General features: G+C 37.4%; 1 protein-coding gene across 2 annotated transcripts in view; it reads left to right on the top strand.

The window, feature by feature from the left end:
- Positions 1-11,542: 11,542 nt before the first annotated feature.
- Positions 11,543-13,599, top strand: part of akt3a (v-akt murine thymoma viral oncogene homolog 3a) — a 55,522-nt gene continuing 53,465 nt past the window's right edge. The window contains exon 1 of one of the 2 annotated variants that reach the window (XM_080869610.1): positions 11,543-11,651. The gene's annotated coding sequence lies outside the window, so the exon portion shown is untranslated. Of the gene's footprint in view, positions 11,652-11,769; positions 12,025-13,599 lie in introns of those variants that run through there. The other variant, XM_080869609.1, reaches the window with a different exon arrangement.

The following is a 13,599-nucleotide window of genomic DNA, read 5'->3' on the forward strand; positions in this document are numbered from 1 at the left end:
TTTTTCCTCATTTAAATTTAAACTATGCTCAATTAATTCAATTTAGTTTAATTCAATTCAATTTTATTTATATATTGCCAAATCTTGACAACAGTCACCTCGAGGCACTTTAGATTGCCACAATAAAACAGAGAAAACTCCATGAGCAAGCACTTGGGGAAAGTGAGAAGGAAAAACTCCCTTCTAACAGGAAGAAACCTTGGCAGAACCAAGCTCAGGGAGGTGCAGCCATCTATTGGGACCAGTTGGCATATTTATGATGATATGACACAAAATATCCTGTTTTTCCCAATCTTGAAGAGGTAAAGAACCCTTTGAATTATTCCCAGACTGACCACAAAAGTTAATGACTTCTAGGCCCGTCAGTCGATTTTTAAAGAAATCAAACAGCCAAAAAAATAAATAGACAAATTATTCACTTATTTATCTTACAAGTCATAAACCTGCTTCATCAGGACTGTTGGTGTTGTTTGACAAAATGTCTTTCTTGCTAAATGATGCAAAACCATAATTGTAGCATGAAATTCTGTGACAAAACCCTCAAATACAGAAATATCTTAGATGTAAAGTAATTGTTGCCACAAAACTACACTTTTAAGCATGCTTTTAGCCATCCGTGTTGTAGTAAATTTGGGTTGGAAATATAATAAACTATTTAAAGAACAACCACAGAATTATTTTCTATATTTTCTATATTATATTTTACAATGTCAATGCAGCTGGGAGCATTTTATTTCTAAAGGTTTATAACAGTATGTGTTTAGCCATATGTCAAGGTCACACCTCAGAAATGGCAGTGTTCTTGCTCCTCCATTGCCTCAATGTGAGCAAAATCTATTTTGATGGCACCCAGTAAAGCTCCGGTATGCAGCTGGAAGAGCAACAAGAGCAGTGTGTGTGTGTGTGTGTGTGCGACATAGGGATTTCATTTGTATGTACATGTCACAGAGTCCAGAGCTTGGAGATGCTTGATGACGGTAGAATGAGGTTTCTGGCTGCCCTCACTGTCACATGCGGATAACATCTGTCTACAAACACATCCTGTTCACTCACTCATTTCTCATAATGACAAATAATAAAATTCAATGTAAAGTGAACAAAACACCTTTGCTAAGTCTTGTCGGCTTGTCCAGCTGTCCTGCAAAATAAACAGCCCCTTCCTGAAATGTGCAGTCTCATTCTTAGAGTCACTTCCAAGAGCTTATGACGTTAGTGCTGGCCGTCAGAGCAAACCTAAGCAGTATATCAAGAGGCTTTGCTTTGTGGCTCAGCTCTCTCTTTATCACCATGGCGCAAAATGATTCCTACATTACTGCAGCAGCTGCTGCTAAGCAGCGGTCAATCACATAATTACTTTTACCCTCACTCATAAATAATCTGCTGTCACATGCTGTCAGAGATACAGGAATTACAACTTGCTGACGTAGAAGCTGCTCATGAATCTCATCATGGTGGGAGGTTCACAAAAAAACGGATTCACAAGGTTGAACTGGGAGAGCTTTCTGTCATAGACGTGTTTTCTTATTTAAAAGGACGCAATGTATAGATACAATGTAGGAAATTCTGTAGTAATTTAGTGGCAGCTGGATGCTGGAAAGTTACAGCAAAAATATCCTGTATCCTGTAATTGCATTTACTGTAATTTGCTGTAAATTTGACTGGCCACCTTGTGCTGAGTGGCAGTTAACTGTTAAAGTGACATCTTTTCTCTGTTATCCTTTTGCTGCAACCTCAAAAGGATGGTTAAACATTGAATTTTAAAAGAAGACTCTGCCATTGGTCAGTTTTTCCCATGCAGGTTTTACTTCTGTAAAATGGAATTACAGTAGTGAACCAATATTTTCCCATAATCCTTTGCCATTTACAGTAAATTAATGTGTAAACCTACTATACTATCTTACTGTTGGCATTACAGATTAATACTGTTCAAATTACAGAAACTGGTTACAGTATATGAATACAATAAATTTATAACAGAGATTTATAACAATATGATTTTATTTCTTATTCAGGATGTGGAAATAACAATATAAAAAAAATCAGTTTTATCACAGACTCTAATATTCTGACACATTTCTGGGCCACTCTTTACCTTAAACTGTCTTAAAACCTTACAGTTTTCATCAGACTTGGATGCTTTAATCAGCCAACGCATCTCCTTGACAATCATAATGTGGGAAGATTGGAAGTTGCAAATTAAACGTTAATGAAGAGGTTATATCATTGTTATTACTACTCTTGTAAAGTTAATCAAAATCTGTTTCCACTCTTCTGGACCCCAGCTTTTCATTTTAGAGTAGCAGCTGCACACTGCTGCACAACCTGAAAAACCAGGCTGCTCCAAACAAGGGGATGGATGTGTGTATGGAAGGTAGTGTGGGGGTAGAGGACAATCTGTGTGTTTGTGTGCATGATGAAGGGCCAGGGGACGGGGTGTTTATAGGGAGAGTTCAACCTGTCTGCACATGAGCAGAAGGTATCCACAAACACACATACAAATGCATATGCAAGCAAGTGTGTGAACATGTGATACAACACTGGATAACACATAAGGAGGCAAGCAAGCGAGCACATATAAGCAACTACACACTGATACACACAAAACCAAAGTGCCTTCTCATTTGCACACAGGGTGTAAGTTGGACACTCCATTTGCAGAAGTGAAATGTTTTGATCACATACTGTGTATAGACAAAATAATAGGAACAGTTTACCGTGTGGTGCAATCAAATGCAATATCCCTGTAACAAATGAAAGCCTTTCACAGCTACAGCTGTGGGGTAATGTGGCTGTAATGTTCAGTTTGCTGACTCTGTGTCAAGAGGGTGGAGATTAAATGTGACTGAAACTTGGATAGTTTGTGGAGTTGCATTGATCTCCTTGTATTTTGGCCACACTTTGAACAGCAGTATGAACGGCATTCATGTGACAATTTCAGAGTAGTGGACCATCTACATTAGTGATTTAATGCAAATATTCACACAATTATATCACTGAGACGAACATCAGTGAATGCATAACAGCCAAATATTCCACATTGTTTAGTTTTTTTTCCAGAAGCAGCAGCAGCAAAAATTTTGTTTACGAGCTGAAGTTTATATCTGGTCATCTGGTAATTCGCAGACTACATTTCACACCTGAGTGCAGAATAGGTGACCCAGAACAGAGGAGAACAGAGCACAGCAGAGCCATGCTGGACCATACTGGCTCCCAAGCTGTCCTGCTGTACAGCACACCTTCAACACCGTGGCTGCAGCTGCTCTGTCCTGTCTCATGTGTGCATACATTTATGTGCATGTGTGTGTGTACGTATCCCCTGCACATTGACCTCAGCTGTCCCTACCTCTATGCTGGTCTCCTGGGCAAGGCTGACCTCTCTCCTGAAGCCACTTCAAAGAGACCAGGGATGGGCTGTAGGTGCACAGGGTGCTGAGCCGGCCAGCACGGCTGCTTCCCTGGGCTTTGGGAGCTGGGGCTGGAGTTAAGGTAGGAGGGAGTGTTGCAGAAGGTGAAGGGAGTCACAGTGGCAGGCGAGCAGAGACAGGAGGTAAGGGAATGGGATTAGGGATGTTATGATCGTCAAAAGCTGGAAGTTTAGACTTGTGTTTGTTTGCTTTTCAACCTGGGCAGGCTTTCTGTGCTCTGGTGTCACCTACAGGAGTATGTGCATGCGTGTGTTATTCACTCAGCAGCACATCCCCTCACCCGCAGGGAGTCATATGTTCAGCTTGGTAAGAAGTGACGGCTAGGGGACCTGGGGGCCACTGTTACATTGGACTCCCAGTGGAAAAAAAAGATTACAAGACAAACACACCCATATTAAGAGATGGGTGAAATAACAGAACATCTGATATAATCACGGAATCTAGTTTAACAGACATAAATGCATTTTTAAACTTTATAAGTTGAAGAAATTGGAAAAAAAGGAAATAACAAAAAAGATTGGATTGAGATGTTAATAATATAGAACAACTGCTGGTGAAAAACCTTATTTATAGATTCTTCAAGACAACTGTCAAAATATGTGCCTGGACACCTGCTTACTGTTGGCCCAAGGACCACCACTTTGGTCCACTTTAAAAGAACTTTTTGCATCTTTGTGAATTTTATGTACCGTATGGATTACACACATACAGGTTATGTATGTATTTCTACATTAACCATATAAATGAAGTGTGAAAACCTGCCACGTGCAAGACTCAAACTTTGGTTTCTGGTGTGAGCAGCAAAATCCAACCTTTTAAAAGTGAAAACAATCATTTTAAACACAACGACACAAATCAGTGCATATGATACTGACCAGATTCAAAAGAAATTTTGTCCAGGCACACATAAACTAAGGCTGTGAAACTGTGTTGTTTGCTGTTCTTTGTACAGCAGGTTTATTCAGTCGGTACATTTCTCCAGAGCATTTCCAAAAAATTGAAATGTGACTCTACTGAGACATTTAAAACACAATGGATTTCAGTCATGTGTTAAGATTCACAGACTTGTCGGACTCTTTAGAAAGGGCGACATTACAATGACAGGCAGCTGGATACCCTAGTCAAAGAAAAGCAGCAAAGGATGACAGCCATTCAAGCCACTATGTTGGTCAGCTGAAAAACTATTATGTTATTATGTATGTTCTCTCTGCGCCTGTGGGTATGAATGGCACATCTGCTTGGGGTGTATCCCACCTCTTGACCAATGTCAGCTGGGATAGGTTTCATTGAGGGATGCTGATCGTGAGGCAGTTATTATCATAATGGAGCGTTTTTAGGAACTATATTGTCATTTCATCTGTGGGTGCACCAGTTTTCATCCAGTCAAGCAAACACTGGATGGATTACCATGAAACGCTGTGCAGACATACTCCTTGAGCACCAACAGCTGAAGAGGATCTCAGTTTAACCTTGATGGACTGATACAGCATTTAGTGCAGATATTCATGTTTCCCAGGGGCAGTGTATCTTTGCTCTTCCTCTTTTTGGCCTCGGGAATATATTGACAGGTATTTTGTTCCTGTAGAAAACAGGAAGCAGGAAACAGGAAGCAAACTGATATGCAATTATATGTAACACCAGCTACAGGTTGAGACATCTGTCACCTTGCATTCTTCTGTTACATCATCATTATTTTTTATTTTCTTTTTTATTTAGTGTGTGAATTTCACCAGCTGTCGTTGAAAGATTACCCAACCTTTTAGTTAGCTAGTATCTTTTCTTGAGAGCGCAAAAACCTCAGTGAAACACAAATACACACAAAAGCAAGATGGACAACGACAAACAAACAAAGATTAAAGGATGGTGGAATGAAGTTTATTTCACCTCTACTTTCTCTCTGTCTCTCTATCTTTTTTAAAATTTGTGGACATGTGCATGTAGCCTTCCGAGGTAGTTTTTTTTTTAGTAAAAAATTTATGGTAGACATTCATCCACCTCAAAGCAAATGGCAAAGAATTTGCTGATCTCTTCTTTTTTATATGTTGTGCTAAAAACTAAAAAAGTACTGCTTCTTTCAGACTCTCTCTCTCTCTCTCTCTCTCTCTCTCTCTCTCTCTCTATATATATATATATATATATATATATATATATATATATATATATATATATATATATATATATATATATATATATATATATGAATATTTACTTTGAGTTTGTTCTGCTTATTTCAAATATATGTAGTGTTTCTTTTGTTTGTTTCTTTTACTTCTTTTACTTCTTTATGTTGTTGTATTATTAGAGGGCTAATATTTTCGAAGTTGCTTACTGACTCTAAGTTATCTGTAGGTTTGTGTGTGTGTGTGTGTGTGTGTGTGTGTGTGTGTGTGTGTGTGTGTGTGTGTGTGTGTGTGTGTGTGTGTGTGTGTGTGTCACAGGGGCACGTCTGGCCACAGCAACAGTAACAGAAGGGCTCCCCTGTGTTGCCTTTTTCCTTTTCAAGCTGTCTCTTTACCCCCACCTCAGTTATTCAACCTCCACACCACACACACACACACACAACAAACACACACACATACACACCTTCCTTTTGCTGCTGGTTGCTACCCATACTCCCCCTCGTGCACACAGGGCTGTGAGCAAAAGGCCAGCTGATGGCAATACGTGTATGTGTGTTAAGGGAGGCCAGAACAGTAAACACATATATTATGTGACACGCTAGGTCCACCTGTGTCTGCACTCTGTGCCCAGCCATGGTCCCATACCTAAACCCTCTGCTGCTGAAGCTCCATGCTCCACACAGATGATGATAATGGAGGCCAAAAAGCCAACAAATGAAAATTCTAGCTTTAATATAAGGACATGTCTTTCTGAGATGTTATCAAAAGCATAAGAATCATTTGTCTGTATCAACTCTTGAATAACCAAACTGACGCTAGGATGCCCTAATTCAATATTGGCTGTAACAAAATTAAAGAACCATAATAGGACAGCTGACCCTGTTGGCTTGAAACAAACTGCACAGGAATTCAAAAAATGTGTTGCATAAACAATCTGAGCCTTATATGTGCACTGAACATTCTGGTTTACACTAGACTGATCAGCTGTTGTGTAGAGATTTCAGTCATATGCTGTGCAGCTGTCTGATCCTTCCGGGCTGTAAACAGCATTCGGAAAATGGCAGTGTGAAGAGGATGCATGGATTGTTGACCTCACAGGTTGGTCATTGTTCAGACACTGTGTCTTTGAAATAGAAATAGTAATAAAAAAACAAAGAAAAATCTATTAAAACATTTCTAATGATACAACATTTCAATGTAACACAACCACCCAGTGAATTCTCCTGGCTTTTGTTTGTTTATTCCAAGACTGATCTTAAAGATGAAAAAAAGTTTAACTGAAATCCAGATTGCCTTGTAGGAGTAAGTGGTTTCCAAGATTTATCTGTTTGCATACAACAGCCCAATGTCTTAAACTGGTATCTCTCTTTTTATAACAACAGATCAAGGGTTTTCTAACTTTTCAAGATTTAAAGATGTTGTAGGCTTTCTTCAAGCAACAGTAGGAATATCATTTATCCATCCATCCACCTTGGGGGCCATGTTGCAAGTTTATTGCAGGTCTAATAGAGATAAACAACTAGTCACGCATATATTCACACTTACGACCTATTTAGGGTCACATTGATCACAGCATTGATGTGATTCATTGTTCATTTTTCTAAGCAAATTCTGGGTTTCTGTGTTCTGACTTTTAGACCTCTTCATGGACATCGGCAAATGTCCCCAACGGGTGCCTGAGGATCTTGTGATCATGGCGTATTTGTTGTGCACCACACCAGTCTGAAAACTCAGTGGTCTCTTTCAAGAAGCAACTAAAAACTTATCTTTTCAGACTTGCTTTTGGTTAACTCCCTTTTTTCTCATTTTTTAATACTCTGGAATTTTTTTGTGAAACACTGTTATCTTTGTCTGGAAAGGTGCTATATAAACAATGTTTTACTTACCCACAAATAAACCAGACATGCATGTCCTTGAAGTGTGGGAGGAGTGGGAGGAGAGAACACATGCAGGTGTAGGAAAATCTCTTCTCCAAATACAGTAAGATCATAACTGTAAATAATAAATCAGTAATGGTTTCCATATCAGTAACACTTAGCTCCACTGATTTTAGAATGGGTCACCCTGTAACAGCTGGGATAGACTCCAGTCCAAATGTGACCCTGAACTGGATAAGGTAAAGAAAGTGGATGGATCATTTGTGGACATTTGGTGAAGCTAACATTTTGGCAGTATTGTTAGTAATTGGTTGCTTATTCACACAGACAGCAGTTACAGAACGGGGCATTATTATTAATATGAGTCATATTTTTTGGATGTAACTGAAATTAATTGAAAAATAAAGAACAGCCAGGAAGGTATTTTTGGTACATGGCGTTAATGATCATAAGTATAAATACAACTGACAAAAGTACATTTTCAGTCAGTGGTAATAACATCTAATGGGGTTTTTTTTTTGTAATAAGACATCAAATTGTAACATTAGGGTGACATTTGGGCTGAAGGGTTAGCTTAGGCTGCTGCCCCCGCGACCCAGCCTCGGATAAAGCGGATGAAGATGGATGGATGGTTAGTTTTGTGTGGGTTAATATGTGAGAGTCAATATGAAACTGTGATATACTTCAGTAAAAGATAAATAAACTGGTTTGTATCAGTCTTGTGATGAATAAATATAATGTTGGGTGTTTTTTTTTTGTTTGTTTGTTTTTTAACTTTAATTCATACCTTCTTATGCACCTAAATGGAGGTTAGATGTTGTTTTTCTGGTCTAACTGATAACATTTGTACATTAGTGAATTCCCTTTTTCTGTTGCAATACCTGTTGAAATTTGTAACTGTTATTTCAGTTTCCTTTCTGTTTGGTAATCATCTTTGGGTTTCGCCAAGGATCCATTCACAGATCAGGCCTTTTGAGCCACAAGTTTCTTGTGAGATGTGTCCAGTTTCGCAAGGGACAAGGGATACAAAACAGAGAGACCTGTTTCCACTGATTTTCATCCAATCACTGTGTAATTTGGAATACCTCAGCATTTTCTCCCTGTTCCCCTTCCTTAAGAATTAGTTCTTGGATTAGCTGGAGGGCCAGATGTATCTCTCAGGTTCTTGCTGGATTTTATTTCTCTTAAGGACATGACTTTCACATACTCTTCATCTGCTGTAGGTTGTTTTTCAGGCCCGCCACTTCTTTTTGTGTCTTCCACTTGTTTAGTTCGCTTAGTTTTTTAAGGAGACACTACACACCATGTCAAAATATGCCAGGTTTTCAGCTAATAGTTCTTTCAAAATCTCTTGTTGGTGGAAAAATTTAATTTTATGCCTTTCAAACAGGCAGCAGCAGGCTGCTAGTCACAAAGCGCTTGCAGATGTAATATAAAATAATAATACATGTGGTAATGCACTTTTATTTAAGAATAATCACTTAAAGTTATCACACGACTTCTACTCTACACACTGTATTGTTCTCTGCTGCTTCCATATATGACATACTGTCTGGAGATATGGGGTAATGCATATATAACAAGGCACTCTTCCTATTTTCAAGTTACAAAAAAGAGCTATAAGAATTATAAATCAATCAAACTATATAGAAGCAACTAACATTTTGTTTATTAATCTGAATACCCTGAAATTTTTATGATTTAGTTGAATATAAAATGGCACAGATAATGTATAAAGCACAAAATAACTTGCTTTGCCCCAGTACTCAGAAGCTGTCCAAAGTCAGAGAGAGTCAATATGACTTAAGGGGAACAGATTTCTTTAAAAAAAAACAAGATAAGAAAAAATATAAAGCAGAGATGTGTTTCTATTAGAGGAGTTAACCTGTGGAATAGTTATGACAGTGATTTAAAAAGGTGTAGTTCATTTTCCTTGTTTAAAAATATGTTTAAAAATAGAGTATTAGAAAAATATATAAATTAAGAATGAAAAGAGCAAAAAAAACAAACCCCCCCCCCCCCCAAAAAAAACCCCTCTTGATTCTTTTTCTTTGATGTAGTTACTTATCTAAGGTGGAAAGTTTTTTTTTTCCTTGTTTGTTTGTTTGTTTTGTTTTTGCTTTGTTTTATTATTTGCTTCGAGCCCTGTGTACAGGAGCTGCATGCAAAAAGTTCTTTTGTTAAAAAGGTTGGCGTAATAAGCAAATACTTCAGCCAATACCTTTTGATTAGCCTTGTCTCATGCTTTCTTGCTTTGTGGTAGATCTTTGTTCACTGAGATATTTGAATGCTAATCAATAAAATCAAATCTACTTTTACTTAAAAAGTAAAAACCTCACCTTAGTTTAACAGTCTTTGCTTCAAAACTAACGTAAAAAAAAAAAGTAAATGATTTCACACTTTGCAAAGTGACCCAGTAGGCCAAATTTGATCCTTTGGTGCACCTTATGTTTGACACCCCTATGGTTATTCAAGTAAGTACAGCTCTGATGAACGGATGATGAGTGGCTGCACCTTTGCTAAGCCCAATAAAATTAATTATTGGACATGTTTTTTGAGATGTTTACTGAGATTTTGGATGACTGCAAGTGTGTGAGTCAACAGTTTTCAAAAAATTAATGATTTACCAAAATCTGTGTCTGCTCAATACTGTAAGGACATTAATGACGAACGATAACAACTTGTAATATAGCCCATAACTAAGGGCGTAATTCCCCTGTAATTAAAAGGAATTTCAATGTATTTTATTTTAAATTATAATGTAATTATATTTGCATTCAAATACTTAGAAGAATTTGGTAAGAAATCAGATTTTTACAGGAAATAAAGAATTAATACTGTGAATTTTAAGTATAGCATAAGTAAAGTTGTGTGTAATATCATGTTACATATTGAGGAAAAACAAAAAAATCTGGTTTATTATTAATATACTTAATGTATACTTAATATAAGTATGTTTGGGGGTGCAGGTCGTATTATGAAGTGACTTAATCTTTTCTCATCTTTATTTGTTTTAGATCTTTATTAAATATTTATTATGTAGATGTGCAAATTGCCTGTTCTTTCATTTCCCCTTTTAGTAGGCATGCAGTAGGGATTTAGAACATTTTATTCTTAAAGTTATAGTTGAACAGTTATTGTGAGGTGATTGTGAAGTTTGATATTTTAAATTTTAATGGTATTTGTTTTTGTATAAGTTACAAAAAGAATAGTCATGATCACATTTAAATATCACATTATCACAGATTATTATGATAAAAGCACAGTTGTATAATAGAACATCCATCATGCACATTAACATAATGAATATTAAATAAGCACGTAAGAAAGCGAGATTAAAGCACTTCATTATATGGCCTGCGCGAGAAGTACAGTACAGTATGTAAGATTTAAGATGGGGAAATGTTGTTTAAAAAAACACAATAAAATTACGCTGTACTTAAACTTACCTATGGTGTACTGAAGATGACTTATGCTGTACTGAAATTCACTTGCCCTATACTTAAAATTACTTACAATGTAATTAATTCTTTGTTTCCCATAAAAACCTGACTTGGTGCTCCCTTATTCTAGTGTACTTACCTTAAAGTATTTGCAGGTAAATATAATTACATTGTAATTTCAAATAAAAAAGTGGAAATGAAGTTTTATTACAGGGGACTTGAGCCCTTAATGATAGGCTTATTATAAGGTGTTACCTAAGAGACTAACAAAAACACTAAAAGAAATAAAAACTAAAATGAAATTTAAAAATTTCAGAGAATAAGAACTCGTGTTATTTCCAGCCGAGAAAACCAAATAATACTAACTTGAATTTTAAAAAAGGGAAAAAATTAAATAAAAATAAAGACTACTTAGACAACATCATGGTATTGCTCTATTTTAAAAATTGTGCTCCAATTTTTCTGCCCTTGTCATACTGTTCTTCTTTATTTAAGCTATTGTCATAGGCTGTGTAATGTCTTGACTACTGTGACACAACAATCACCAAACTTCTGGGATCGATAAAGTCTGTCTCACATCTTATTTCTGATGATATGTTTGGGTTTGTGATTCAGTTATCTCGCAGATAAACCACCTAAGCACTTAATTCTCGCGATACTTGGCTTATTAGCCGGCACAGACGCACGGGGTGTTGGGATGAGATGATGAGAGAGCTCCACAGGGAAGGAAAACAAGACACAGAACTGAAACCGTTAAAATCGAAAACGGGAGAACGAGACGAGACGGTAGGGAGTGCGCGCGCGTGCGTGTGTGTGAGAATGTGGGTGGGGGGATGGGGACATAATAGAAATGGGGTTGCCGTTTCCCTGAGTGACGTCACCGGTTTTCCTCACCAGAGTCAAAACAACCGTTGGCTGCGGTAAACGAAAGCTCCGCGGAAATCCGTTTGATGTGTCTGCAAACGATTATTTCTGCATCGGCTCGTAACGTGAACCGACGACGGTTTCTTAGCTTACTTAGCTTGCAGTCCCAGGATAGCTTAGTGTTCCTCACTTAAGAAGCGTGGAAAAAAATAATTAATAACCCGAGCCGTCCTGTCAACAGCAGGTGCAAGGGGGATACCACACACCACCACCTCTACCGCACCTGCGGCTACAGGTAATACTGTTAGCTAGCCACACTGTTGTGACAGTAAACACGGCACGAGCAACGCTAAAGCTAGTAATATAATGCCTCGTGATAACATTAGCGAGGTGTGTTTGACCGCTCACAAGGGAAAACTGAGGCGGGGGATAAAAAGTAGTGTTTTTAAACGTTTATCGTGCGTGCAGTTTTCTGCCTGCGTGTGATATGCGTCAGTTGTTTCAAATCACCGTGACGCAGGTATTGCAGTGGTGGTACCTGTGTGTCTTAATCAATCATATTCATCCTACCTGCTGGATACATCACTGCAGTTTGAGGCAGCAGTATATCGGGATGATTTGCATGTACGCGGTATGCAGAGAAACGGCAGACTAGGCCTGGCTCGATTTGCCTACACAAGTTACGGCAAGTAATTAAGAGGGTGTGCCACACTCGTAGATAATCCAGTTGATAATAATGGGAATAGTGCTGGTTGAATTAGTAAACAATATGTGTTGCAAATTTTTACTTTTGGAGCCTGATATTTGGATTATAATCGATTTAGGAGCCCAAGCAGAATAGAAATTAGAGGAAACCTGCTTACCAATTTTTATTGATTCTTATTTTCTTTTTAAGAATTGTATCAGAACAAAATATTATCTTCATGTCAAAGAGATCATTACAAAAATCCCCAAACTGCAATAAGGCTACAGAATCTTCTCTCTCTCTCAAAAAATAAAAAAAATAAAAAAAATGCTTTGCTACTGGAAAGATGTACAGATAATAAACTGAAAATGAGTTGCTTTTAACCACCTTTAACTTACCCTATGAAAGAAAAGTAGGTGCCCCAGATTTATGTAACATGACAAAGGGTAGGCACTTGTATTATTTACCTAATGTTTGTAACTTCACCCTTTTCTCTTTTATTACTCATTTTTATAATTTTCTTCAAAAGTGCTTTGATTCTTTGCTCATACTGATTCTGCTGGCTCTGAGCTTGCAATAGGTCATATGGGAGGCTGACCATCCGATCACTGGTTTTGAGCTGAGAAGACTGGCAATTGACCGATTTGGTGCCTGGCCGGTCAGTTGGCGCATGTCTAATACAAATGCTTAATTTAAACAACTTAGGTCAATTAATTAGGCCCAAACTGATTATAATTGTTCAATTTAATGTAATCCTTTGGTTTGTTTCTTTCCATATACTTCTCCTTAATGTAAATAGGGAATATACTTTTCCTTTTCACCAAAATGTCAGTTTACAACCTTAAAGGCTCCCCTGCAATGGTTTTTTTTTTAATGCAAACTCTCAAGAAACTTAGAGCAAAACAAAACGCATATCTGATCAAATGCACAGAGATACTGAGTGGCGATAAGGTAACCACCGCGGCATATTCATTACTTTGGTTTTGAACATAATAGCCTCTGTTTAGTATGTGTATTGCAACACTCAACATTAAATATTGACCCACTTTTTAACTGTAGTATATATTTTTTTAATTGTTTGATTTAATAGTTTCTTTACATAAAGTCTGAAAAATGGTTAGTACATGAATTCTAATGAAAAGGAAAAATTAATTTATAGAGCACTTTTCTGCTCTTGCTTGTAGT

This window comes from Rhamphochromis sp. 'chilingali' (assembly GCF_963969265.1).
Source record: "Rhamphochromis sp. 'chilingali' genome assembly, chromosome: 20".
NCBI lineage: Eukaryota > Metazoa > Chordata > Actinopteri > Cichliformes > Cichlidae > Rhamphochromis > Rhamphochromis sp. 'chilingali'.